At 41.9% G+C, this 26,609-nt stretch overlaps 1 protein-coding gene across 3 annotated transcripts in view; it reads right to left on the bottom strand.

Moving 5' to 3' along the window:
• The window catches only part of GCNT3 (glucosaminyl (N-acetyl) transferase 3, mucin type), a 137,541-nt gene that overhangs the window by 16,589 nt on the left and 94,343 nt on the right, over window positions 1–26,609 (bottom strand). Inside the window, exons 1-2 of one of the 3 annotated variants that reach the window (XM_044925063.2) lie at window positions 4,344–4,459; window positions 3,726–3,811 (exon numbers count right to left, since the gene is read on the bottom strand). The exons of the other annotated variants lie outside the window; for them this stretch is intronic. The gene's annotated coding sequence lies outside the window, so the exon portion shown is untranslated. Of the gene's footprint in view, window positions 1–3,725; window positions 3,812–4,343; window positions 4,460–26,609 lie in introns of those variants that run through there. 3 annotated transcript variants of the gene reach the window in all.

Raw genomic sequence — 26,609 nt, 5'->3', positions numbered from 1 at the left:
TCCAGTGGGCTGGAAGAAAGCAGAAACAGCCAGTGGAAAGCAAACAGATTAACGACAGGAGTATCAGGAAAAACCAGCCACACAATCCAATGAGTGGCAGAAGAAGGAAGCCAGACAGCCCTTTCCCGGGTAAAAGCAGGCAAGATACTAAAGCTCAAGGTATGTTGGTCAGGATTGCCCTGAGAAGTTCTGATTGAAGCCCGAAACACTTGGGTTAACTGGCACTACCTTCCTCATGCCCATGCCATGCAACCATTTTCTGCCTTGCAATGAAATGGAATGGAAATGACGGGGAAAGAGGTAACACCTGGGATTTATGGAGTGCAATGGAATGACATAATGGAAAGGAAACGACAGGGGAAGAGGTAATATCTGGGATTTATGCAAAAGCCAGTGTCCAGAGACCACCTCAGGACATTCAACCTGATGACTAACCTCTTCAAAATGATTCCTCTCCCTCTCTGTGTGATTTTATAATCAGCTACTGCCTGCCAATGCAGGAGACACAGGAGATGTGGGTTCGATCCCTGGATTGGGAAGATCCCCTGGAGAAGGAAATGGCAATCCACTCCAGTATTCTTGCCTGGGAAATGCCATGGCCACAGGAGCCTGGTGAGTTACAGTCCATGGGGTTGAAAATAGTCAGACTTGACTGAAGCAACTTAGCACAGCATTTGACTTCTCTGGGTCTCCCTTTCCTCACTGTGTGGGAACCTATCTCTAAACCTTAATCCGAACCTCTGACCTTGAATCTCAAAGACCAATTTTTTCACTGCAGCAGTACTCACAGTAGCCAAGACATGGAAATGTCCATTGACAGTGAATGGATAAAGAAAATGTGGTGTGTGGTGTACACACACACACACACACACACACACACACACACACACACCCCAGACTCACAGATACAGAGAACAGATCTGTGGTTGCCAAGGAGGCGGAGATGTAGGAGAGAGAAGGAATGGGAGTCTGAGATTAGCAGAGGCAAACTATCTATATTATACAAGATAAACAACAAGGTCTGACTGTATAGCCCAGGGAACGATATTCAATAGCCTATGACAAAACATAATGGAAAAGAATATATATACATACACACATATATGTAATTGAGTCACTTTGCTGTCCAATAGAAATTAACACAATATTGTACATCAACTATACTTCAACAAAATTTTTAAAAAGAAAAAAAAAAAAATTCTGTGTTTCTGCTGCCTGGAGTCTTTGTCCTGCAACCCTCATGTCAGAGCCACGGTTCAGAAATCCTTATTTAGTGGTGGACTTTACCAGGGATGGGAGGAAAGAGCAAAAGACTGGCAGTGAGGAGGACTGCAGGGCAGATATGACAGGTGGTCAAGTGGATATGATGAGGGCCCAACCAGGTAGGTGGCTGGTCTATGGGAACAGCCAGAGGAAAGGGTTGTGAGGGACAGGAAGAATGTAGAAGTACCACAGGGAGAGATCTGAGAAGGCTTGGAAACCAAATCCGAAAGCTAGGAGCCTTCTGACCAAAGTTCACACTGGCAGTCCCAAGTCATGAGTTTGCCAGGAAAAGTTAACCATGCTAATGCATAATTTTCCCAAAAGTTAAAAAAAACTCTTTCCAAACATACACTGAAATGCATCAAATGCTCAGCTGACTACTTAATGGAAACAGTCAGATAGTGAAGCTGGTTCCAAGAGCATTTTGAGAAACTTGCTATTTGTACACACACCATGAACTTCCAGATGTTCAAGCTGGTTTTAGAAAAGGCAGAGGAACCAGAGATGGAATTGCCAACATCTGCTGGATCATGGAATAAGCAAGAGAGTTCCAGAAAAACATCTATTTCTGCTTTCTTGACTATGCCAAAGCCTTTGACTGTGTGGATCACAATAAACTGTGGACAATTCTGAAAGAGATGGGAATACCAGACCACCTGACCAGCCTCTTGAGAAACCTATATGCAGGTCAGGAAGCAACAGTTAGAACTGGACGTGGAACAACAGACTGGTTCCAAATCAGAAAAGGATTTTGTCAAGGCTGTATATTGTCACCCTGCTTATTTAACTTATATGCAGAGTACATCATGAGAAACGCTGGGCGGGATGAAGCACAAGCTGGAATCAAGATTGTCGGAAGAAATATCAATCACCTCAGATACGCAGATGACACCACCCTTATGGCAGAAAGTGAAGAAGAACTAAAGAGCCTCTTGGTGAAAGTGAAAGAGGAGAGTGAAAAAGTTGACTTAAAGCTCAACATTCAGAAAACTAAGATCATGGCATCTGGTCACATCACTTCATGGCAAATGGAGAAACAGTGGAAGCAGTGTCAGACTTTATTTTTTGGGGCTCCAAAATCACTGCAGATGGTGATTGCAGCCATGAAATTAAAAGACGCTTACTCCTTGGAAGGAAAGTTATGACCAACCTAGACAGTATATTAAAAAGCAGAGACATTACTTTGTCAACAAAGGTCCGTCTAATCAAGGCTATGGTTTTTCCAGTGGTCATGTGTGAAGAAAGCTGAGCACCGAAGAATTGATGCCTTTGAACTGTGGTGTTGGAGAAGACTCTTGAGAGTCCCTTGGACTGCAAGGAGATCCAACCAATTCATCCAAAAGGAGATCAGTTCTGGGTGTTCATTGGAAGGACTGATGCTGAAGCTGAAACTCCAATACTTTGGCCACCTGATGCAAAGAGCTGACTCATTTGAAAAGTCCCTGATGCTGGGAAAGATTGAAGGCGGGAAGAGAAGGGGACAACAGAGGATAAGATGGTTGGTTGGCATCACTGACTCAATTGGTATGAGTTTGAGTAAACTCCAGGAATTGGTGATGGACAGGGAGGCATGGCGTGCTGTAGTCCATGGGGTCGCAAAGAGTCAGACACGACCAAGCAACTGAACTGAACTGATAAAAGAAGGCTAGAGTCAAGTTCCTCTTGCAGATACACCACTGGCTAATGCCCTGCAAGATAATAGGAAACCATAACATTTGGAATCTTCCTTCTACTGAGGAGAAATTGTTTGCATCTCAACAGAGTAAGATCTGCAAATGGAGCAGTTACTTGACTGAGTTTGTGCCCTTAATTAACAGCAAATAGCCAAGTCAAATGTTCATTCTCTAAATCAGTGGTTCTCAAACAGGAGTGATGTTGCCTCTCAAGGGATATTTGGCATCATCTGGAGATGATGGCTTCTGGCCACAACTCAGCTGGGGGTGGGGGTGGGGGGCAGGGGGAGGGATGACATCTAGTGAGTAGAGGCTAGTGATGCTGCTAACATCCTACCATGCAGAGGACAAATCCCATACCAAGACGTATCCTGCACAATAGGTGAATAGCGTGAAGGTGAGAAGTCCTGCCTTGGGTAAGTAACTAGCCCTTGGGTGAGCCTGCTGAAGAATGCCCCTCTGTTCATGTCATCACTGCAAGGGTATGCTGCCTACCTCTTCCTCTTATTCCTAAGTTCTAAATAATTTTTCGTAATGATAATTGTCAACCATCTGCCTTCGAAGTAAAGTAGACTTCTCCTTTTTACAAGTATGCCATCCAAGTATTTTTAAAAGGTTCCTACTTTACCTGAAGGACATCAGAAAAATTCAGTTAAATAGAACATCCTTCGCCAGTTATTGAGCCTTTTGTCTTATTAAGATCTTACTACAGTTGCAACAAAGATGATGAGATTTTCCCGGGGAGCATGCAAATGCCCAGAAGTTTCTTAAAAAACAAGAATATCCAACCTGCTTTCTCCCCCCAGAAGTGATGATGGCTGATAGCACTGGGAGGAGCTGGCAGCGGGGCAGAGCCGTAGTCACAGGAAGCACAGCTGGGAAAAGGAAAGAGAGGCTGATGACCCCTCTGCTGACCCAGCCTGAGCACATCTTCTCTCCCACTCCTGCTCCAGACCCATCATTACAGATCTTGGCCAACTCTACTGTCTACCCAGGCACTGGGGCTGGACTTGGCAGTAACCTTAGCTTCCTCCTTGTTTCTTCCTATCTACAGGAAATCACTCGTTCAGTAAGACATTTATGGAGCAATAATTCCCAGGCAATAAGGACAATGAGTGCAATTGTCTTCTGGCAGATTGCTAAGCCCTCAGATTCCTCCTTGATTAGCTCTCCATCCTCACCACCCTCCTTTCTTGCCTTTAAACTCTATAGCAGCAGCCTCTTATATTATTCCCCTGTCCCAATCTGGCCTCCCTTGTTTTCAGATTATCACCCTGAAACAGCTCTGCCCATGCAACTCCCCTGCTGAAAACAAATACCTTACAATTTCCCTTTGCTTAGGGAATGGGCTCAAAAAATAAAATCCAGACTCATTCATTCAGCATGGTTCCTTTATACTTAACCCACCTTGCTCAAAGACACGACCACTGAAAGCACCATCCAGGGCACCTGGAACAGATGCAGGATTCCCCACACCCATGCCTTTCTTTGACATCCTCCTTTTTGTCAACTTCCTTATCTGCAGATATCAAGATATATCAATTAACATATCTGTCATGCTAGATAAATATTTTCTGGCCCCAAAATAAATTTGCCAATGTGAGATGACAATTTATGATCATCTACATCATGTTTGTAGATTTAATAACACATTTTATTAGATTTTTCATTAAAAAATTAATTTTGCTACTTTTAAACATTCCAAGGTAGAGTTTTTAAAAACCTAAATATGAAGAGCAAATTTTCTAGAAAAAAAGATATTCATCAGGGGAAGCAAATGATACATTCTTTTTAGAATATTTTCACAAAGAATATTTATCATTTCAATACTGCATTCAAGGGAGTTCTTGGTGGGCCAAACGTAAGCCCTTATCTTGAGGAAGTTAACAGACTTATAGAGAATACAGGCTTGTGTTAGACCATGTTTTAGGTGATATGATAAGGTGCTTTGGAAACAAATATGTGGATTAGGGAGGACTTGTGAGAAAGATCACTCCTAGGCTGAGACCTAATGTTTGTTCCTATTAATTTTTTTTTCCATTTTGTTTTATAAGCAGAAGCCTTAGATACCAGGATTGTCCAGTCAAAACCTGAACCTCTTTTGGCACTTGTCACAATGTGGTAAAATAGTAATTTACTCTCTGGCCTGACACTCCACTATTTCACTCCTTTGGCCAGCCACCTTCTTATAGATAAAGCCTATTCCAGTTGAGCTATTTCAAATCCTGAAAGATGATGCTGTGAAAGTGCTGCACTCAATATGCCAGCAAATTTGGAAAACTCAGCAGTGGCCACAGGACTGGAAAAGGTCAGTTTTCATTCCAATCCCAAAGAAAGGCAATGCCAAAGAATGCTTAAACTACCGCACAATTGCACTCATCTCACACGCTAGTAAAGTAATGCTCAAAATTCTCCAAGCCAGGCTTCAGCAATACATGAACCATGAACTTCCTGATGTTCAAGCTGGTTTTAGAAAAGGCAGAGGAACCAGAGATCCAATTTCCAACATCCACTGGATCATCAAAAAAGCAAGAGAGTTCCAGAAAAACATCTGTTTCTGCTTTATTGACTATGCCAAAGCCTTTGACTGTGTGGATCATAATAAACTGTGGAAAATTCTGAAAGAGATGGGAATACCAGACCACCTGATCTGCCTCTTGAGAAATTTGTATGCAGGTCAGGAAGCAACAGTTCGAACTGGACATGGAACAACAGACTGGTTCCAAATAGGAAAAGGAGTACATCAAGGCTGTATATTATCACACTGTTTATTTAACTTATATGCAGAGTACATCATGAGAAATGCTGGGCTGGGTGAAGCACAAGCTGGAATCAAGATTGCCAGGAGAAATATCAATCACCTCAGATATGCAGATGACACCACCCTTATGGCAGAAAGTGAAGAGGAACTCAAAAGCCTCTTGATGAAAGTGAAAGTGGAGAGTGAAAAAGTTAGCTTAAAACTCAACATTCAGAAAACAAAGATCATGGCATCTGGTCCCATCACTTCATGGGAAATAGATGGGGAAACAGCGGAAACACTGTCAGACTTTATTTTTCTGGGCTCCAAAATCACTGCAGATGGTGACTGCAGCCATGAAATTAAAAGACGCTTACTCCTTGGAAGGAAAGTTATGACCAACCTAGATAGCATATTCAAAAGCAGAGACATTACTTTGCCAACTAAGGTCCGTTTGGTCAAGGCTATGGTTTTTCCTGTGGTCATGAATGGATGTGGGAGTTGGACTGTGAAGAAGACTGAGCGCCAAAGAATTGATGCTTTTGAACTGTGGTGTTGGAGAAGACTCTTGAGAGTCCCTTGGACTGCAAGGAGATCCAACCAGTCCATTCTGAAGGAGATCAGCCCTGGGATTTCTTTGGAAGGACTGATGCTAAAGCTGAAACTCCAATACTTTAGCCACCTCATGCAAAGAGTTGACTCATTGGAAAAGACTCTGATGCTGGGAGGGATTGGGGGCAGGAGGAGAAGGGGACGACAGAGGATGAGATGGCTGGATGGCATCCCTGACTCGATGGATGTGAGTCTGAGTGAACTCTGGGAGGTGGTAATGGACAGGGAGGCCTGGCGTGCTGTGATTCATGGGATCGCGAAGAGTCGGACACGACTGAACAATTGAACTGAACTGATATCTTATTTATTATGTATCCCTAGGACCTAGGATTGTGGCTAGTATTTATGTCCAACCAACAGACTGGAATGAAATGGATGGAATAGAAAATAAAATCATGTGGTTATATTGGTGAACAAATTCAGTCAGTGATCAATTCACCTATAATGGAAAAGAATCTGAAACAGGATGTGTATGTGTGCATAACTGAATCACGTTGCTGTGTACCTGAAACACTGTAAATCAGCTATGTTAATTGCTCAGTTGTGGCCGACTGTTTGCTATCCCATGGACTGTAGCCCTCCAGGCTTCTCTGTCCATGGAGTTCTCCAGGCAAGGATACTGGAGTGGATAGCCATACTCTTCCTCCTGGGGATCTTCCCAACCTGGGGATCAAGCTGGGGTCTCCCACATTGCAGGCAGATTCTTTACTGTCTGAGCCACCAGGGAAACCCCCAAATTAGCTATACTTCAAAATTTGTTTTAAAATGTGATCAGTTCAGTCCAACCATTGCCTTGACTTCCCTTTTCTCCACTGAAGTAAACTCACCAAGCCAACCCTTCCACAGGCAATTGCCACTTATAATACTCTATAGCACAGTTGGCCCAGACTGGAGAGTGGTTAAATAAACCTACATATCTACCTGTGTATATGTTAGTCACTCAGTCGTGTCTGACTCTTTACCACCCCATGGACTGTAGCTCAGCAGGCTCCTCTGATCATGGAATTCTCCAGGCAAGAATACTGGAGTGGGTTGCCATACCCTTCTCCAGTGGAGTTTCCTGACCCAGGGATCGAACTCGGGTCTCCTGCATTGCAGGCAGATTCTTTACCATCTGAGCCACCAGGGACGAAATGAGCAAGGAGACATAAATATTATTTAAATACATAAATAAATATTTATTGCTGGGTGAGACAGACTGAACTCTCTTACACAACAGTTGAAAGGTATAAAAGTCTGGACATTTAACCTTGCTTTATCATTTCAGGGAAAACTCACTGTGTTTGAAGTAATACAGCTGGCCTTTGAACAACAGAGGTTTGAGTTCCACAGGTCTAGCTATACACTGGAGAAGGAAATGGCAACCCACTCCAGTACTCTTGCATGGAGAATCCCATGGACAGGGGAGCCTGGTAGGCTACAGTCCATGGGGTCGCTAAGAGTTGGACATGACTGAGCGACTTCACTTTCACTTTTCACTTTCATGCATTGGAGAAGGAAATGGCAACTCCAGTATTCTTGCCTGGAGAATCCCAGGGACAGAGGAGCCTGTTGGGCTGCTGTTTATGGGGTCGCACAGAGTCGGACACAACTGATGTGACTTAGCAGCAGCAGAAGCTATACACAGACTTTTTTCTTCAATAAATACATACTGTAGCATTCCACCGATTGTGGTTGGTTGAATTCATGGATGTGGAACTGCAGATGTGGAGGGGTGACTATAAAGTTATACTTGGATTTTTGACTGCACAGAGGGTCAACTCCCTTAACTTCTGTGTGAAATGTATCAGCTTGGGCTAGTAATAATACTTAAATAGGACTGCTGAGGTCACTTGACCAGGTAGGATCCCATTCTGAGCAGCCTGAGCCCAAGCTTCTCACAAATTCTAGGGTGCAGGACACAAAGGCATCTAAAGAAGGGGTGACAATCAGAAACACTGCGCTTGGAAGCTTGAAACTGCCTTTCATATCTTTTCCTAATCACCACCTTTCTTCAGATGTAAGATACCGTTGATTAAAAGATGCATCGCTTTTCATAAGCCACTGAGGAAAAACAAATGCTACAACAAATAAGCTAGACACAAAACTTTCTGGTCATTTAGAATGTTTACTTTATGCTTATAGAAAGAGTTCCTTTCAACATATTTCAACACAGATGACCTGTAACCTGTGCTCTAACTTTTAGCTTTGACAGCGTAATCTTGAGGATGAAGAAGCCTGGGGTTTGGTCAGCATTTTATATTCGGCCACATTTGGAGCTTGGGTCTTGGCCCCATGGAATCACCTGTCTCTGGATATTGACCAGCTTCTGTTCAAATTCAGCAGGAAGTTCCTAACAAGTTAACAGTCAACTTCATCATAGTTCAGAGTGATGCATGTCACACTGACATGTCATGGCTTTGAAATTTGTTTCAAGGAATGTTTTCATTCTTCCTACATTCAGGTACACTGCCTGACCCAGTATCAATAATAAAACACAAGTTTTTATGGCTTTATAGTTAACCTTCTTTGTTATCACTTATAAAATACTGGTATTTGTGAGAAAATTTAGGATTGTGATTATTCCACCAACAATGAACACTTATGTAAACTATGCCCCTTTTGTATGTTTTGTTTTGATGCTGCATCATAAAGGGATCTTTTTTTATTGAGATGATGATTTTATGGAAATATATATGTATATTTTATAGGATTATATATATGTATATATACTTTATGGATGATGATTTTATGGAAAAATATATATTATAGAAATGGAAATATATATGTATTGAGATGATTTTATGGGAATATATATACATACATATCCAAAAAGGCATACCTTGGAGATACTGTGGGTTCAGTTCCAGACATCATAATAAAGCAAATATTGTGATAAACCAGTCATGAAAAATTTTTGGTTTCGCAGTGCATGTAAAATTTATGTTTACACTATACCACAGTATAATATTGCCAACATCTGCTGGATCATGGAAAAAGCAAGAGAGTTCCAGAAAAACATCTATTTCTGCTTTCTTGACTAGGCCAAAGCCTTTGACTGTGTGGATCACAATAAACTGTGGAAAATTCTGAAAGAGATAGGAATGCCAGACCACCTGATCTGCCTCTTGAGAAACCTATATGCAGGTCAGGAAGCAACAGTTAGAACTGGACATGGAAAAACAGACTGGTTCCAAATAGGAAAAGGAGTACATCAAGGCTGTATATTGTCACCCTGCTTATTTAACTTATATTCAGAGTACATCATGAGAAATGCTGGGCTGGGAGAAGCACAAGCTGGAATCAAGATTGCCAGGAGAAATATCAATCACCTCAGATATGCAGATGACACCACCCTTATGGCAGAAAGTGAAGAGGAACTCAAAAGCCTCTTGATGAAAGTGAAAGTGGAGAGTGAAAAAGTTGGCTTAAAACTCAACATTCAGAAAACGAAGATCATGGCATCTGGTCCCATCACTTCATGCCAAATAGATGTAGAAACAGTGGAAACAGTGTCAGACTTTATTTTTGGGGGGCTCCAAAATCACTGCAGATGGTGACTGCAGCCATGAAATTAAAAGACGCTTACTCCTTGGAAGGAAAGTTATGACCAACCTAGATAACATATTCAAAAGCAGAGACATGACTTTGCCAACAAAGTTTTGTCTAGTCAAGGCTATGGTTTTTCCAGTGGTCATGTATGGATGTGAGAGTTGGACTGTGAAGAAGGCTGAACACCGAAGAATTGATGCTTTTAAACTGTGGTGTTGGAGAAGACTCTTGAGAGTCCCTTGGACTGCAAGGAGATCCAACCAGTCCATTCTGAAGGAGATCAGCCCTGGGATTTCTTTGGAAAGAGTGATGCTAAAGCTGAAACTCCAGTACTTTGGCCACCTCATGCAAAGAGTTGACTCATTGGAAAAGACTCTGATGCTGGGAGGGATTGGGGGCAGGAGGAGAAGGGGACAACAGAGGATGAGATGGCTGGATGGCATCCCTGACTCGATGGATGTGAGTCTGGGTGAACTCCGGGAGTTGGTGATGGACAGGGAGGCCTGGCGTGCTGCGATTCATGGGGTCACAAAGAGTCGGACACGACTGAGCGACTGAACTGAACAGTATAATAAGTGTGCAAAAGCATTGTGTCTAAAAAATGTACATACCATAATTATTACCTTATCACTAAAAAATTCTATCATCTGAGCCTTCAGTGAGTTATCTTTTTGCTGCTGGAAGCTTTGAAATATCGAGAATTAACAAAACGTACCACAGAGACTCAAAGTGAGCAAATGCTATTGGAAAAATGACATCAAAAGACCCTTGACACAGGGTTGCCACAAACCTTCAATTTGTTTTTAAAAAATGCAGTGTTTCCTGAGTACCAAAAAGCAAAGCACAATACGGTGAGGTCTGCCATAAGAGAGAGAGAAAGTAGACTTGAATATGTGCAGTTTGCTGTATGTCAATTATACCTCAAACATTTTAAAAAGCATTGTAAATCATCAATGGATGAATGGATAAAACAAAATGTAGTGTAAATAAATATATAATTCAGCCTAAAAAAGGAAGGAAATCTTGATACATCTATAGCACTCAGCCAGCTCTTACATATGTCTGGTGCCTGGGTTTTCTGTCTGCTACCCAGGGGACCATTCTGGATCGCCTGGCTCTGGTGGCCAGAAAGGTTTGCATTCCTAGGTCCCTAGAAACTAACAATTCTAGAGATAGTCCTTGACAAAGTAAACACCGCAAGTGAACACTGGGCGTGATTAAAAATAAAATAAGTTGCTTGGGCAATCCCAAAGGTTTGGAGACTACTGAGAGCTAAGGCAGGGTTTAATCTGCCACATGAGGCCCCTTCTTCAAGACTGGGATATATGGCTGTTTTATCTACTGCATAGAAACCAACAGAGTTAAGCAACGTGAAGAAACAGAGGACTGTGTTCTGAATGAAAGGAAAAGATAGAACCTCAGGGGGGAAACCCTTGATGGAACAAAGAAAAGTAATTTACCTGATAAAGGATTCAAACTAACGGTCATAAATACACTCTGCAAAGTTGGGACAAAAATGGATGAACACAGTGAGAACGTCAATAGGGAGATAGGAAATATAAGGCAAGAAGAAGGAAATGGGCATTTAGACCCAGAAAGTCTAGAAAATTTCAAAGAGGAGGAACCCAAAGAAACCCACCAAGGCACATTATAATCAAAATGTCTAAAGCTAAAAACAAGGGAAAATCTTAAATGTGGCAAGAAAAAAAAAAAAAAAACAACTCTTACATACAAAGGATTCCCCATGAGACTACCATCAGGAATTTTGCAACTAGAAAGGAATGGCACTATATATTTAAAGTGCTGAAAGGACAAAAAGCAAGAATACCCTACCTGGCAAAGATACCTTTCAGAATTGAAGGAAACATAAAGAGCTTTCCAGACAAGCAATGCTAACGACGTTCATCACCACTAAATTGGCTTTACAAGAAATATTAAAGGGAGTTCTTTAGGCAGAAAAAGCAAAGGTGCTAATTAAGAACAAGAAAACATCTGAGAGTATAAAGATAAAGGTAATTAAGCTTCCCTGGTGGCTCAGAAGGTAAAGAATCTGCCTGCAGTGCAGGAAACCCCAGTTCAGTTCCTGGGTCAGGAAGATCCCCTGGAGGAGGAAATGGCAACGCACTCAAGTATTCTTGCCTGGAGAATTCCATGGACAGAGGAGCTGGCTGGCTACAGTCCCTGGGGTCACAAAGAGTCAGACAGGACTGAGGTAGTGTTTTAATCACTTTTAAGGCTAGCATGAAGATTAAAAACAAAAATAGTAAAATTAACTAGCTACAATGATTAGTTAAGGAATATATAAGATAAAAATATGTAAAACTGTGACATCAAAAATATAAAACACTGTGGGAGGAGTAAAGATGTGGAGTTTTAGAATGCGTTCAAACTTAAGTTGTTATCAACCTAAAACAGATTGTGATAAATATGTTGTTTATGTAAGTCTCATGGTAACCATAAAGCAAAAACCTATACTACTGGCTGGGCCAACATGGTTCACATGTCTTGTGTGAAAGAACTGTTGATCTGCAACTATTTCACATAGTCCTGCAAGACCCGGTTCAGCCTCTTTCATCCCGTGTGCATTTAATTCACATTAATCCAATGAAAAAAATGAGAATTTGTTAATATTGCAAGGATAAAATGTTATACTACCAGCTTCATTTTACCTGAAATTTTGATCAGTTTTCAAATTCAGTACCACAAAGAGTTATTAACAGCTTCAGGGTATGTGTTTCTGCCTTTAATTTCTGATGCTTAATGCTAGATAAATAGTGTACATTGTTTGTTTTTTTTTTTTTTTTCATAAAGATCCCCAAATCAGTACAGACTACTCTTCACAGTGTCCCTGCTACTCACGCTTATGTTTTCCAAACTAGAGAAGAAAGTTACACTTGAAAGGAATAAATCATTCCTTCTACCACAACACAGAGTGCTAAATGGCTACAGAAAGCAAGATAAACTTCTAGAAACACAATCAATTCTTAACGACTTTTTTGGCTAACACTAGAATCTTTTTTAAATACATGTTAACTGCTTTTTCAAAGAGCCATTTAAAGTTTGCCGAGGTAGAATTATTAGATCCATTTTTCCCTTCCTTACGGTAAATCACAAAGTCCCTTTGTCTTGCCTTGATGTCACGTGATCCTCTCTGTGGACACAGGGCAACACTCAAAAGGGATCTTAGGTCATAATCATCAATAAAATACATTCTGTCATTTTGATGTGGTAAGATACCAGTGTGTGGTGATTGCCCAACAGTCTGATCATGTGTCTCCATCCTTCCCGAAATGCAGATCTTAGAAGTAATCTCAGAATACTGTAACATTCTGTGTCTGGGGTCTTTTTGTCCCACAGCAAACCATGGAGGAAGCTGACCTACTTTTTGTCACACAAATAGGGCAGAGTACTTCAGTCAGCAGTGCCTCTCTTTTCCTCACACAGGCTCATGTGACTTACATGGTGTTTTAGACCCTGTGGAGACCATTAGTGATGGCCTCCAGATTGGGTCCTTTTGTCTCCTGGTATATATCAGGGAGTCAGAATTTCCGTCTGGTATCACACATGAGTAGAATGCTTCTTCAGCCCTGCTCCTGGCTCTGTTCAGGACAGTTCCCATTGCCATTGCCTAGAGCTTCACTTCTGGTGAGAAGATGGCATGCCTTGCCCTCAGGCACCAGGAGAAAGGTTCATTTCATTGTCCTCTAGGACACCAGCAAATTTGGAAAACTCAGCAGTGGCCACAGGACTGGAAAAGGTCAGTTTTCATTCCAATCCCAAAGAAAGGCAATGCTAAAGAATGCTTAAACTACCGCACAGTTGCACTCATCTCACACGCTAGGAAAGTAATGCTCAAAATTCTCCAAGCCAGGCTTCAGCAAAACGTGAACCGTGAACTTCCAGATGTTCAAGCTGGTTTTAGAAAAGGCAGAGGAACAAGAGACCCAATTGCCAACATCCACTGGATCATCAAAAAAGCAAGAGAGTTCCAGAAAAACATCTGTTTCTGCTTTATTGACTATGTCAAAGCCTTTGACTGTGTGGATCACAATAAACTGTGGAAAATTCTGAAAGAGATGGGAATGCCAGACCACCTGATCTGCCGCTTGAGAAACCTATATGCAGGTCAGGAAGCAACAGTTAGAACTGGACATGGAACAACAGACTGGTTCCAAATAGGAAAAGGAGTACATCAAGGCTGTATATTGTCACCCTGCTTATTTAACTTATATGCAGAGTACATCATGAGAAATGCTGGGCTGGATGAAACACAAGCTGGAATCAAGATTGCCGGGAGAAATATCAATCACCTCAGATATGCAGATGACACCACCCTTATAGCAGAAGTGAAGAGGAACTCAAAAGCCTCTTGATGAAAGTGAAAGTGGAGTGTGAAAAAGTTGGCTTAAAGCTCAACATTCAGAAAACGAAGATCATGGCATCTGGTCCCATCACTTCATGGGAAATAGATGGGGAAACAGTGGAAACAGTGTCAGACTTTATTTTTGGGGGGCTCCAAAATCACTGCAGATGGTGACTGCAGCCATGGAATTAAAAGACGCTTACTCCTTGGAAGGAAAGTTATGACCAACCTAGATAGCATATTCAAAAGCAGAGATATTACTTTGCCAACAAAAGCCCATCTAGTCAAGGCTATGGTTTTTCCTGTGGTCATGTATGGATGTCAGAGTTGGACTGTGAAGAAAGCTGAGCACCGAAGAACTGATGCTTTTGAACTGTGGTGTTGGAGAAGACTCTTGAGAGTCCCTTGGACTGCGAGGATATCCAACCAGTCCATCCTAAAGGAGATCAGTCCCGGGTGTTCATTGGAAGGACTGATGCTGAAGCTGAAATTCCAATACTTTGGCCACCTCATGGGAAGAGTTGACTCATTGGAAAAGACCCTGATGCTGGGAGGGATCGGGGGCAGGAGGAGAAGGGGACAACAGAGGATGAGATGGCTGGATGGCATCACCAACTCGATGAACATGAGTTTTAGTGAACTCTGAGTGTTGGTGATGGACAGGGAGGCCTGGCATGCTGTGATTCATGGGGTTGCAAAGAGTTAGACACGAGTGAACTGAACTGAGGAAATCACCACGCAATATTGTCCAGACATGTCAGTCTTTATTGAAGGATTTGGCAGAAACTCACTGGATTGGTTCAAAATTGGGAAAGGAGTACATCAAGGCTGTATATTGTCCCCCTGCTTATTTAACTTATATGCAGAGTCAAGATTGCTGGGAGAAATATCAACAACTTCAGATATACAGATGATACCACTCTAATGGTAGAAAGTGAAGAGGAACTAAAGAGCCTCTTGGTGAGGGTAAAAGAGGATAGTGAAAAAGCTGGCTTAAAACTCAACATTCAAAAACTAATATCATGGCATCTAGGCCCATCATTTCATGGCAAATAGATAGAGAAAAAGTGGAAACACTGACACATTTTACTTTCTTGGGCTCTCAAATCACTGCAGACAGTGACTGGAGCCACAAAATTAAAAGACACTGGTTCCTTGGAAGAAAAGCTATGACACACTTAGCATATTAAAAAGCAGAGATATCACTTTACTGACAAATGTCCAAATAGTCAAAGCTATGGTTTTTCCAGTAATTATGTACAGATGTGAGAGTTGAACCATAAAGAAGGTTGAGTGCTGAAGAATTGATGCTTTCGAACTGAGGTGCTGAAGACTCTTGAGAGTCCCTCGAACAACAAGGAGACCAAACCAGTCAATCCTAAAGGAAATCAACCTGAATATTCACTGAAAGGACTGATGCTGAAGCTCCAACACTTTGGCCACCTGATGTGAAGAACTGACTCATTGGAAAAGACTCTGATGCTGGGAGAGATTGAGGGCAAGAAGAGAAGGGGGCAACAGAGGATGAGATGGTTGGATGCCATCACTGACTCAATGGACATGAGTTTGAGCAAACTCCGGGAGATAGTAAAGGACACAGAAGTCTGGTGTGCTGCAGTCCATGGGGTCGCAAAGAGCCAGACATGACTGAGTGACCGAACAACAACAAGAGAATTCAATCAGTACAAAATGGCTATAATTTGATATGAAATTCCTCTCAAAGCACTCCCAAGCTCCTACTATGGATCTCTTGCCTACCTCATATTGCTTCTGCCTTTTATGCAAAATAACCAGACCAGGGACTTCTCTGGCAGTCCAGTGGGTAAGACTCTGAGTTCCCAATTTAGGGAGCCCCAGGTTCTATCCTTGGTCAGGAAACTAAAATCCCACATCCCACACGGTGCAAACAAAACAAACAAACAAAAAACCAGGACCTCTATCTGTAGGGATTAATTTTACCCCAGTATTCCCTGCCCTCCACTTGCTGTAGATTTTCCACAGTCTGAATCTGAATCACAAGTCAGAGTGTGTGCGTGATTCATTGGGTTCATGGCTCAACAGGACGCTCAGTGATGGCAATTATCACTCCCAACCCTTCAAAACAGACCCCACAGTTTTAATTTTCAGAACTCCCACTCTCCACTCTCAACAGTCCAGCACAGAACATGGAGAAATAAATATAGTTTAAATCCCAAGAAGGAAGAGAACTCATCTCCCACTGACTCATTCTTTGCAAGGTAACTCCCTCTCAAGGTGAACCTATTTGCAAGACAGGGAAAGAGACACAGATACAGAGAACGGATGTGTGGACCCGATGTGGGGATGACATAGCCAGGATGTGGGGGATGAATTAGGAGATTGGAATTGACATATATACACTACTGTGTAAAGCAGATAGCTGGGGAAAGCTGCTATGTAGCACAGAGAGCTCAGCTTGCTGCTCTGTGATGACCAAGAGGGGCGGGCAGCGGAGCGGAGTGTGTGAGGGAGGTCTGAGGGAACTCTATGTATACACAGAGCGGATTCACTTCAGTATACAGCAGAAACTAACACAATATTGTAAAGCAACTGTACCCCAACTAAAAAAACAAAAATGATATAGCCACCAGCTCACATTATCACACAAATCAGCTTTAGTTCTTTTCCTTTGTTCCCCGCTTTCCAAAATGGGAATAGTTCAATTAGGATAATGTCCTCTGCTTGAAAATTGCGAAGTCCAAGTTTTCAGATTTTGACCATAAAAATGGGATCACATTTTTAGTCTAATATCATCTTAATGTTTTCTGAGGATGTGTTTGAGTTGAAAGATAAAGGTAGATTATCTTATCATTCTAGTTATACATGATTTGAACAAACCATATTACTGCACTTTGAAGGTTTTGATACTGTCCTATTAGAAAAAGAAGAGAAAAAAAAAAGAGAAAAGGGATGTTCATGAAACTTCTATAAAGATGTAATTCTATACTGTATACTGGAGTGGGTAGCCTTTCCCTTCTCCAGGGTATCTTCACAACCCAGGGATCAAACCCAGGTCTCCCGCATTGCAGGTGGATTCTTTACTAGCTGAGTCACAGGGAAACCAATATACTGTATACAGCATGTGCATTTTCTATACAATTACATAAATTATACATGTTACATATATAACCATTATACGTGTTTGTGTGTATATTTGTGTATATATGTATAATATTGAAGAACTCTTCAATAATGTAAACCCTTTGTAAATCAAAGTATACCAGCCTGGGATAGACCCCAAAGTCTGTATAATTCACTGGCTCCTGAAAGAAGAATGTAGGAACCCTAATTTCTAGGAAACATCAGCTTTCTTGAGATTGTATTTCAAACGCAGTATGAGTATGAGCCTTCTGCTTGGTAGCCGAACCCTCAGAGTTGGTTTCTGTGACTGGTGCAATGTGACTGCTTTGTCTAGGGTCTTCACGTGAGCTCCCACTGTGTTCACTCAGGGTTGCTGACCTGTCTGGGCTTGTCTAGAGGTCAGGTGATAAGGATGGGCCAGGATTCTGTCAGTCTCATAAAAGAGATCACTAAAGGAGGATAATTACCCTCATGGAAATTGGAGAGAGAATTATGCTTAGAAAAGAAAGTACATGAAAAATGACATGGCCTCCAGGCCCTAGGGAGGGGCAATTTTAAATACAGAAGTGAATCAACCACTCCATTTCAGCAACCTCGAAGTGTTGGTTCAGGTCCTTTCAGCTGCTGACACTAAAATGGGATTGAACATGCAAGACGATTACTGGGGGACTGCCTATGAAGAATAAAGGGGGTGGGGGTGCTTTCAAACAGCAACCTAGGTCCAACAACCTAGGTCATGTGTCAGAGGGAGAGAGAAGGAAGGACTATGTAGGAAGAACATCAGCCCACAGTGCAGTTCTGAGCAAGTTTTAGCAAGGGTAACAAGGAGTCAAAGTTGCCTGATATAGAAGCCCCGTACTTGGCAGGAATTTGCAGGCACACATGCCCCCATAGTGTGCAGCCCACTGGCTGGGCTCGTCCTAGGGAAAGTGCAGCTTCAATACTCACAGGGCAGCATCTGGAGCTGCCAGTCCACCACACACCCCAGCAGCTTTTCTTGACAAGTGATGAGTGGAGTGCTCCTTGGCCAAAACATAGCCACTTCTTAAACTTGTTCAGGAAGCAGGCTTCCAAGGTTCCCATGGGCCTCCCTCCCTGAGAAGAAACTCAGAAGATTGGTGGGATGAATTAGAGCCCCGTTTGGTCTCAGCAATGGACCTGGTGCCACTCAGTCCCTTATCCTCAGTCTACTCTAAATTCCCTTTACCTTCATCTATCAACTCATTGGCCTTGGTGTCTTATTAGTGATGTGACATAAACCTTCACTTTCTAGGGTCTGCACCTTTGGTCATCAGACCCTTCTTTTGTTGCTTCACAGTACATGAGACAGAAAATTACCCCAAGTTTCTAGACACATTCCTACCTGCCCCCCATTGTGTGAAAGCAGCCGTGACTCTTTCTGATGATTATAGTCAATACTCCTGCTAACATGACAACTCCTCACCCAAGGCCGTTGGATGCAAGTGGTTCAAAGGACCTTAGTGACAGGTATAGATAAATAGGCTCTTTCTCCAGATAAGAGTACATCCAATGGGAACTGGAAACTCCAGCCCTGCAGGACTCAAGAGTTGTGAGGATGGAGCACAAAGTCCCTGCTTTGGGTCAGAGGTCATTTCTGCTACTGCTTAACAAGTAGTACCAGTCCTCCAAGAGACAGATACAAGACAAGATTAAACATCTAAGAGCTTTATGGTGTGTAGGGGGGAAGATATCTGTGATGGATTAAGGGGCAGGAGGCAGACTAGGAAAATGAGAACCTTCAGAACACAAAGAAGATCTGACAGCTTTGAAAAGAGAGAGAGCAACAGGGTGTTCTGTGTTTGGATATCCATTCATCAAAGCGGAGAGAATGATACATGTAAGAATAAATATTTTCAGTTCAGTTCAGTCGCTCAGTCGTGTCCGACTCTTTGCAACCCCATGAATCGCAGCACGCCAGGCCTCCCTGTCCATCACCAACTCACCCAAACTCATGTGCATCGAGTCAGTGATGCCATCCTCTGTCATCCCCTTCTCCTCCTGCCCCCAAATCCCTTCCAGCATCAGTGTCTTTTCCAACAAATCAACTCTTTGCATGAGGTGGCCAAAGTATTGGAGTTTCAGCTTCAGCATCAGTCCTTCCAATGAATACCCAGGACTGGTCTCCTTTAGGATGAACTGCTTGGATCTCCTTGCAGTCCAAGGGACTCTCAAGAATCTTCTCCAACACCACAGTTCAAAAGCATCAATTTTTCAACACTCAGCTTTCTTCACAGTACAACTCTCTCATCCATACATGACTAGTGGAAAAACCATAGCCTTGACTAGACAGACTTTCATTGGCAAAGTAATATCTCTGCTTTTCAATATGCTGTCTAGGTTGGGCATAACTTTCCTTCCAAGGAGTAAGCATCTTTTAATTTCATGGCTGCAATCACCATCTGCAGGGATTTTGGAGCCCCAAAAAATAAAGTCTGACACTGTTTCCACTGTTTCCCCATCTATTTGCCATGAAGTGTTGGGACCAGATGCCATGATCTTCGTTTTCTGAATGTTGAGCTTTAAGCCAACTTTTTCACTCTCCTCTTTCACTTTCATCAAGAGGCTCTTTAGTTCCTCTTCACTTTCTGCCATAAGGGTGCTGTCATCTGCATATCTGAGGTGATTGATATTTCTCCCGGCAATCTTGATTCCAGCTTGTGTTTCATCCAGCCCAGCATTTCTCATGATGTACTCTGCATATAAGTTAAATAAGCAGGGTGATAATATACAGCCTTGACGTACTCCTTTTCCTATTTGGAACCAGTCTGTTGTTCCATGTCCAGTTCTAACTGTTGCTTCCTGACCTGCATACAGGTTTCTCAAGAGGCAGGTCAAGTGGTCTGGTATTCCCATTTCTTTCAGAATTTTTCACAGTATTATGATCCACACAGTCAAAGGCTTTGGCATAGTCAATAAAGCAGAAGTGATGTTTTTCTGGAACTCTCTTGCTTTTTCGATGATCCAGCAGATGTTGGCAATTTGATAAATATTTTACTATACATAAATTAGACTTCAATAAAAATATTTGAAAATATGAGATGTTAATTGTAAACTTTTCAAATGGTAGAAGATAAATAGATGAATTCCTATGTAATCTGACTATAGGGAAAGACTTTCTATTAATGACTCAAAATCCATATGCCATAAAAGAAAAGACTGATACATTTAACTACATAAATATAAAATCTGTACATAGACCAAAAACAAGATGAAAAGATAAATAAATTTAGAAGAAAGTGTTTATAACATATATCACAATTAAAGGACTAATATCCTTAATATATGTTTTTAAATAGAAGGAAAAGAGACCAAACATTTTACAGAAAAATAAAAGTCACATACAGAAAATCAACTGATATAAAAATGACCCTTAAATAAATGAAAAGACATTTGACTTCACTAATAAGAAAAATACTAGTTAACAATTTCAGACCTTGACAACACATGTTAATGAGTCTGAGAAAATAACCCTCTCAAACATTTCTGGTGAGAACACAAAATAGTGTAATCTTTTGAGAAAGGAATTTGACAGTATCTACCAAAATTACAGAGTCAGACACAACTTGGCAAATGACAAGAACTGAACAACAAAATTACATACACATTTATCTTTTGATATAACAATTTTCACTACTAGGAATTTGCCCTGAAGTTACATACTGAATAATTTGAAAAAAAAAATGTACATTGTTACTTAGTGCAGTATTTTTTACAATTGCAAAATACTTGAAACTACTGTGTAAGTGACCAAACATAGGCGATGTTTGGACTATGGTACATCAACACAATGGAAAATTCTGACGCGGTACAAAGGAATAAGGAAGACCTTCCTAAACTGACATCGAATAATTTCCATGATATACAGTCAAGTAAAAAAAGCAAAATAAAAGAAACTGTGGGGGGGCAGAAAATATATATGTATCTACCTTTTTTTATGTACAGAAAAAGAAGTAATGAAAAGAAGTAATGAAACCTAAAAGGGAAAGGGAAAGAGAGGCAAGACGGAAAGGATATGGGTTAAAGGAATACTTCTCTTGAGTATATGTTTTTGAACAGTTTTACCCATTGGAAGCAAGATAATGTTGTATGTGTTCAAAAAATAAAATTAAGCAGCTGAGGGTAGAGGGAATAAAACTAAAGACAAATAGAAATAAATAAACCCCACTGTATTTCAAATGAGTGACATAACCCCCATGAAGATGGCGAGGGGGAGAACTGATCCAAGTAACCCTGAATGCAGCAGTTTGATTATGCACCTTTAGGCTAAAGACAAAACAACTGCAAACAAACCTTGAATTGTTTCTAGTAAGTTTGTTTTTCACAGTGGTTGAGCCTGAAAATCCAAAACTATTGTAGGTCTCACCAAATAAGTAACATGATAAACATGTTGATATTGTTGAGAACCAGTGTCCCAACTATGGAAGAAGGAAAATAAAATGTGGGAAAGGGAAAAAAGGAAAAGAAGAATTCTTGTGGGGAAAAAAATCAGAGTACCAAGATGAACTCATGGTTTCTAGAATATGTATGTGTATAATTTTAGAAATTATCTATCAATTTTTGTTTATATACAAACCTCCCTTAGGTCAATCCACTGACAGAGCCTAGGAGCAATGATACCCCCAAAACCGTGAGCACACTTAGTGCCCAGATTTTTGGCTTCTCACCTAAATGGAACTGGGGCTCCTCGGAGAAGTGGATGATTCTAGAGCTGGGTTAAGGAAGGAACACCGTGAGACTGGAGTATCTTACTGTGCCACAGAGTGAGGGAGCGCACAAAACATAGTGGAAGCATGTCAAAAGAATACAGGAACCAACCTGACGTCATCCCAAACAACTGAGCATTAAAATATATTAAATAGTACTAGAGTTTAACAAATTGAATAGAAATCCATGAGTGTATACTGATAAAATAGATCAACCACTATATGTTGGATAGATGGATGGGTGGATGGATGGACAGAATGGCAAGCAGGCAAATAGGAGGAGGGAATGCCCTTCCCTACAGAAGAATACCAACCGATATTGGCATTCTACTGTAGGGAATGGTAGAATGGTAAAACCATTATTTTGCAACTATCACAGTGAATGTTGGTCTATGCAGGGACCATCAAGGATTCTAAATATAGGACAGATTCTAAATACAAGGTAGAGAGTTTGAAGAGGATCAGGATATCTGCACGATCTTAACGTGCCCCCACGGATTATTTATTGATTCCAAAGGGTAAAATAATTAACACAGTGGAGAAACTGGACAACACCTTGACACCCAGACCTGGAGACAAATTATCATCTCCGATGAAGGGCAAATAGATATAACTTGCCTCCAGATGCAACATCCTGAGAAGGACACACACTCTCTTACATAATGTTCCAGCCAGATTTGACTATAATGAGGAGGAAACATAGGGCATTCCTAAATTGAGAAACATTCTGTAACATAAATAGTACACATTAAAAAAAAAAGTCAATGTCTGAAAAGCTAAAGAAAGACTGAGCACGAGTTCCAGACTAAAGCAGCCTAAAGAGATTGGAAAGCAAATGTAACACACAATCCTGCACTGGGATAGCAAAAATACTAGATAGAAAAATGTACTATAAACGAAAATGTGCTGTAAAGAACACTAAGGGAAAAACTGACAAAATTAGAATGCAGACGAGGTCAGGTTTCCTGAACGTGCTAACTGTGGTCATGGAAGAGGATATTCTAATTACAAAATATACATTGAAGTAAGTCTTAAGGGTTATGGATCAGTTCAGTTCAGTCGCTCAGTCGTATCCAATCTTTGTGACCCCATAGACTGCAACACACCAGGCCTCCCTCCCTGTCCGTCACCAACTCCTGGAGTTGACCCAAATTCATGTCCATTGAGTCGGTAATGCCATCCAACCATCTCAACCTCTGTTGTCCCCTTCTCCCCCTGCCTTCAATCTTTCCCAGCATCAGGGTCTTTTCAAATGAGTCAGCTCTTTGCATCAGGTGGCCAAAGTATTGGAGTTCCAGCTTCAACATCAATCCTTCCAATGAACCCTCAGGATTGAATTCCTTCAGGATGGACTGGTTGGATCTCTTTGCTGTCCAAGAGACTCTCAAGAGTCTTCTCCAACACCACAGTTCAAAAGCATTAATTCTTCAGCGCTCAGCTTGCTTTGCAGTCCAACTCTCACATGCATACATGACTACTGGAAAAACCATAGCCTTGACTAGACAGACCTTTGTTGGCAAAGTAACGTCTCTGCTTTTTAATATGCTGTCTATGTTCAGAGAAGGCAATGGCAACCCAATCCAGTACTCTTGCCTGGAAAATCCCATGGATGGAGGAGCCTGGTAGGCTGCAGTCCATGGGGTCGCTGAGTCGGACACGACTGAGCAACTTCACTTTCACTTTTCACTTTCATGCATTGGAGAAGGAAATGGCAACCCACTTTAGTGTTCTTGCCTGCAGAATCCCAGGGACGAGCTAGCCTGGTGGGCTGCCGTCTATGGGGTCACACAGAGTTGGAAACGACTGAGGCGACTTAGCAGCAGCAGCAGCTAGGTTGGTCATAACTTTCCTTCCAAGGAGTAAGCATCTTTTTATTTCATGGCTGCAATCACCATCTGCAGTGATTTTGGAGCCCCCAAAAATAAAGTCTGTCACTGTTTCCATTGTTTCCCCATCTATTTGCCATGAAGGGATGCGACCAGATGCCATGATCTTCGTTTTCTGAATGTAGAGTTTTAAGATAACTTTCTTCACTCTCCTCTTTCACTTTCATCAAGAGGCTCTTTAGTTCTTCTTCGCTTTCTGCCATAAGGGTGGTGTTGTCTGTATATCTGAGCTTATTGATATTTCTCCCAGCAATCTTGATTCCATCTTGTGCTTCCTCCAGCCCAGCGTTTCTCATGATGTACTCTGCATATAAGTTAAATCAGCAGTGTAACAATATACAGCCTTGATGATCAGGGGGTATAAATTATTGTTGTTGTATGGTCGTATCCAGCTCTTTGCGACCCCATGGTCTGTGGCCCACCAGGCTCCTCTATCCATGGACTTCTCCAGGTAGGAATACTGGAGTGGGTTGCCATTACCTTCTCCAGGGCATCTTCCCAACTCAGGGATCAAACCCGTGTCTCCTGCATTTGCAGGCAGATTCTTTACTACTGAGCCACCAGGGAAGCCTCATGAGTAAGTAACCTATTCTCAAATGATGCCCAGAAAAAAAGAATAAGTGCTTTTGTGTGTCCAGGGAGTTGGGATAAGGGAGGGAGAAAAAACAACAAAGCAAAAGTAGTGAAATGTTAACATTTAGGGAAATGAAACATACATGGGATTTTGGGTACTATTTTGGCAACTTTTCTGTTAGCCTGAATGTATTTATTTAATTAAAAAATAAAAGCAGTTTGAATATATTTTTATTACAATCTAAAAAGTTTTTAAAACACAGTAAGTATTCTAGCAAGAGGAGAGAAAGGAGGAGAAGGAAGAGAAGCAGAAAGGGAAAATTACCCAGGACCTTCCAACTCCCTCCTCCCTACCCCTAGGCTCCTTTTTGTGTGGGGTAGGAAGCCAGGGAAAAGGTAAAGTCTCACATTAGTCTGATTTGATGGTATGAAGCTTATTTTCTACAGAAAGAGAAAAGCGAATCACTTACAGAGTTATGTGAATTATGCATGTATTTTTACAAATAACTTCACTACTTAAAAAAAAAAAATATGGTACTCAGTGAGAGCTTCTTTTGTCTTCGCTGTAAATCCCCAGGGTTCACTAACCTCACTTTCCTGTTAGCAGATCATGCAAAGGGTGTGGCAAGGCCAGCGCCTAGAGGACTGGAAGCAAAGGTTTCAGAGCAGCAGCTGTTTAGTCGCTAAGTTGTGCCTGACTCTCTTGTGACCCTATAGTCTGTAGCCTAACAGGCTCATCTGCCCACGGGATTCTTCAGGCAAGAATACTGGATTGGGCTGCCATTCCCTCCTCCAGGGGATCTTCCCCAGGTATCGAACCTGGGCCTCCCGCATTGCAGGCAGATTCTTTACCAGTGAGCCACCAGGGATGCCCAGAGATTTCAGAGCAGAGATTTGCCATTTCTAGAATTTATCCCAAAGGCAGTTTCCTAGACACTGTAGGACAGAGGTCCTGGCCAGCCTCAGGTAAAGCCACTGGAGCTTAGCCTCCCTGGGTCAGCTGTCAGAGGAGAGGGCTATATGCCTCCCTGTTTCAGTTCTGGATTATTCCATGGGTTGCACAATCTCTCTCTTTCTCCTGTCACCCCATTGCTCCAAGAAACAGTGAAATTGTTCCTGAAGTAACTTAACAACTCCTCCTGGATGGCAGGTTTGGCAGCCAGAACAATCCTTTTGAAGTTCAGTGTTTTAGCTGCTCTCCAGGTTCCTATGATCCTGTGTGGCAAGTGGGGATCCCTGGACCTTGGTGAGACCACCAGCATGCACAGGAGCTAAGCAGCATGCTGATGGCGGGCTGGGGTCCCCATACTAAGATAGATCTGGTTCCGGATTCAGTGGCTTTGATCTGTAAGTCCTCTGTTAACCCTCTCAAACTCAAAACCCTCTCAAACTATTTTTGCAGCACCTATATTTTTCTGCTTTTACAGAAGTGAGGGTTGGGGTATTTAGGAACACTTTTTCTACCTTCCTCATCAATAGCCCTTTCCCCCTTTTTGATGTCCCCTACACATTCCTGGCACCTCTTTTTCTCTGTCATTCCTTAAAAAAGATCTAACTTTTGTATAATAGCAAGACTCTAGAAATCACTGTCTGTAGTTTGACCTGAGGCCAGAGCTGTGTTCCCAGACAGGGAACACAGCTTCATCCATCAGCACAAAATTGGATTAAAGATTTACTTAGCATGGTCTTGCCCACCAGAGCAAGACCCAGTTTTCCCACGGCCAGTCCCTGCTATCAGGTTTCCACAAGCGTCTCATCCTCATCCATCAGAGGGCAGACAGAATGAAAATTAACACCACAGAAAACTAACCAAACTGGTCACATGGACCACGGCCTTGTCTAACTCAATGAAACTATGAGCCAAGCCATGTGGGGCCACCAAGATAGACAGGTCATGGTGGAGCATTCTAACAAACGTGGTCCACTGAAGAAGGTAATAGCAAACCACTTCATCATTCTTGCCTCGAGAACCCCAGGAACATTATGGAAAAGAAAAAAGATATGACACTGAAAGATGAACTCCCTATGTCATTAGGCACCTAATATGCTACTGGAGAAGAGTGGAGAAACAGCTACAAAGGAATGGAGAGGCTGAGCCAAAGCGGAAACAACACCCTGTTGTAGATGTGACTGGTGATGGTAGTA

The sequence above is a fragment of the Bubalus bubalis genome, chromosome 11 (genome assembly GCF_019923935.1).
Source record: "Bubalus bubalis isolate 160015118507 breed Murrah chromosome 11, NDDB_SH_1, whole genome shotgun sequence".
NCBI lineage: Eukaryota > Metazoa > Chordata > Mammalia > Artiodactyla > Bovidae > Bubalus > Bubalus bubalis.
The sequence above is the reverse complement of the archived record's forward strand: the minus strand, read 5'-3'. Positions and strand labels throughout refer to the sequence as shown.